Genomic DNA, 2,791 nt, shown 5'->3' on the forward strand with positions numbered 1-2,791 from the left:
GGGCGCCTGTAGTCCCAGCTACTCGGGAGGCTGAGGCAGGAGAATGGCGTAAACCCGGAAGGCCGAGCTTGCAGTGAGCTGAGATCGGGCCACTGCATTCCAGAATGGGCGACTGAGCGAGACTCCGTCTCAAAAAAAAAAAAAAAAGAATGTATCTGAAGGGTGTGACAACTAACTCATCCAAGGTCACACAAGTCAGGGCAGAGAGCAACATTCTGCTTTATACTAAACCTCCAGGGGAAATCTTACAATTTCGCCATAGAAGTTTTTGTTTTGTTTTACGTAACAACAACAACAAAAAAATAAAGGTAAGGAGAGAGGGCTGTCAGCTTAGTTCACAACTTCTAAACAGAGACAGTGAGATAGCTATTTTGGATAAACAAACACTTGTGCAGGGAGTGGCTGGGAGCTAACCAAAGCCATCAGTCAACAGCATGGGAACAACTGGACAGATCCGTCCGATTTTCAACGCTAGGTTAGAGCCTCCACTGAAAAAGTCGGTTATGAAGGCAAAAGCAGGATCTTTACAGAATGTTGGGAGGATAAATCAAACGGGAAAAATGACTCCATCTGAACTGTATTGCCTCCAAGGGCAAGAAGGCAGTTTTTTTCCTGAAAAAAGAATGGGTGTCAGAACAGCAGTGAATTAAGGTTAAGAAACAAGACTTCTAAAAATCTCTGAAAAGAAACGACTAAGACTGGCAAAGATAATCTTCAAGTGTCCTAAGGGAATCGCAGGAAAACCTTTCCCTCAACCAAAAAGAAGTCGCCGTTCCCCAGTTTAGCCCTAAAAATGGACCCCGGTTTTCCACGTGAAGCTGTCTGTGGGGAAGGACAGCGGCGTGGAGCCAGGGCCGAACTCCTCCGCCTCCGGCACCTCACGCCGGGAGAAGCCTGCTCAGCGGCGGGGCTGGGCGGCCAGGTCTGGTCTGGGTGAAGCGGACCCCTAAGTTCCGAGCACCTTCGGGCGAAGGAGCGCCGGTGTAGACACACACACTCAAACTCACGCGTCGTCGGAACCACTGGGGAGTCAGCCGGTGGCTCGATACGGTCTCTGGGCACTTTTCTACCGAGGTGAAAACCACCTCCTCACACAGCTCAGCCTTCCCGGAACCCCACTCCCCTCACCTGGCCCTGGCCCCTGCCCCAGAAGAGATGAAAGAGGCGGCGGCGGCGGCGGTTGCTTCCGACAGGGTCCCCCAGCGGCGGCGAAAGCTCCAACCCACGGCCCTAATCTACTGCCGCCGCCATGTTGGAGGGTGAGGTCACCCCGGCGTGCCTTCGTCACGGCCGGCGTCGGGGCGGGACCAAAGCGACCGGAGAACCGGAAGGGTATCCGGAGCGGAAGCACCGACCACCGAGGCCGGAGGTCTCTCCGCGCAGATGTGACCTGAAGACCCAAACCCTCCTAGCCCGCCCAAATCTATGATTGCTGACGTTCGGAAATTCCGTCTCCCAAATCATTTCTGGAGTCGAGGGGTTGGGATTCTGACCGGCTGGTCGCTTTGTCGGAGGAAGGGCTGGCGATTCCAGGGAAAGACGCCTTACTGCGTACACAGCCTATGTTCAGTTCCACAAACATGTATTGAGTTTCAAGTGTTTGCCAAGGGAGCAGGTCAAATAAGTATCTACACAGTCACTACAGCCGCGGTGTTCGCCGCTAGTTGGGGCAGACGGTCCTTGAAGGTTGGGAAGGAATTCCGGGGAGGGGATATAGCGGGGTCGTGCAGAGAGGTCCTCCTAGGCGAAGGGAGCTGGCTGAGCAGAAGCGCCACGGCATGAAGGAAGTCCTAACAGTAGTAACCCGTTTTTGTTAACAGTACCTAGCACAGTGCGTGGAACATACTTAACTTGTATTAAGGATGTTTGTTTACTTGAATGCAAGAGTTCTTTGCAGGAGTATCGGAAGGTATGTAGGAGAGAGGATACAATGTGTTTTAGGGAGAGCAAATAGCCCGTGGTGTGTGTTCTGAACTGGAACAAGGACGGCATTGACAAGGAGAAGACTGAGCCAGATCAGAAGTGATAAAATCCTGATGGGGAGTGATAGCCAATGGATACAGGGTTTCTTTTTGGGGTGATGGTGGCACGACTCTGGAATACTGAGAACTATTGTATTGTACACTATAGGTGAATTGTATGGTGTGAGATCTGTATCTCAACAAAGCTACTCTAAATGAAGTGATTTAAAATAGTTGAACTGCTATTGTGGGGCTGGTGCCACAGGATGCTTTTTAAGCCCGAGTGACTGAGGAAAGGATGGTGCCATTAATAGAGACATAGAGTTTTGCAAAGGAAAAGCTTAGTGACCTTGGAGAACTAATAGTACAGACCGGGTGGGGTGGATCACTCCTGTAATCCCAGCACTTTGAGAAGCCAAGCTGTCGGATCACTTGAGGTTAGGAGTTTCAGACCTGCCTGGCCAACATGGTAAAACTCCCCATCTCTACTAAAAATACAAAAAAACCATCTCTACTAAAAATACAAAAAATTAGCCAGGTATGGTGGCATGAGCCTGTAATCCCAGCTACTTGGGAGGCCGAGGCAGGAGAATCGCTTGAGCCTGGGAGGCGAAGGTTGCAGTGAAATGGGTAACCATAAATGAAGACTTTTTTTTTTTTCTGAGGCAGAGTCTCACTCTGTTGCCCAGGCTGGAGTGCAGGGGTGCGATCTCAGCTCACGGCAACCTCTGCCTTTCAGGTTCAAGCGATTCTCTTGCCTCAGCCTCCCGAGTAGCTGGGATTTCAGGCATGCACCACCACGCCCGGCTAATTTTGTGTTTTTAGTAGAG

The 2,791-nt window shown here is 51.0% G+C and overlaps 1 protein-coding gene across 4 annotated transcripts in view; it reads right to left on the minus strand.

The window, feature by feature from the left end:
* The window catches only part of BCL2L13 (BCL2-like 13 (apoptosis facilitator)), a 117,711-nt gene extending 115,804 nt beyond the window's left edge, over positions 1-1,907 (minus strand). For 3 of the 4 annotated variants that reach the window (XM_011945653.1, XM_011945649.1, XM_011945656.1), the window contains exon 1: positions 1,129-1,907. The gene's annotated coding sequence lies outside the window, so the exon portion shown is untranslated. The remainder of the gene's footprint in view (positions 1-1,128) is intronic. The other variant, XM_011945655.1, reaches the window with a different exon arrangement.
* Positions 1,908-2,791: the final 884 nt, after the last annotated feature.

This window comes from Colobus angolensis, unplaced genomic scaffold, assembly GCF_000951035.1.
Source record: "Colobus angolensis palliatus isolate OR3802 unplaced genomic scaffold, Cang.pa_1.0 Scaffold242, whole genome shotgun sequence".
Taxonomy (NCBI): Eukaryota; Metazoa; Chordata; class Mammalia; order Primates; family Cercopithecidae; genus Colobus; species Colobus angolensis.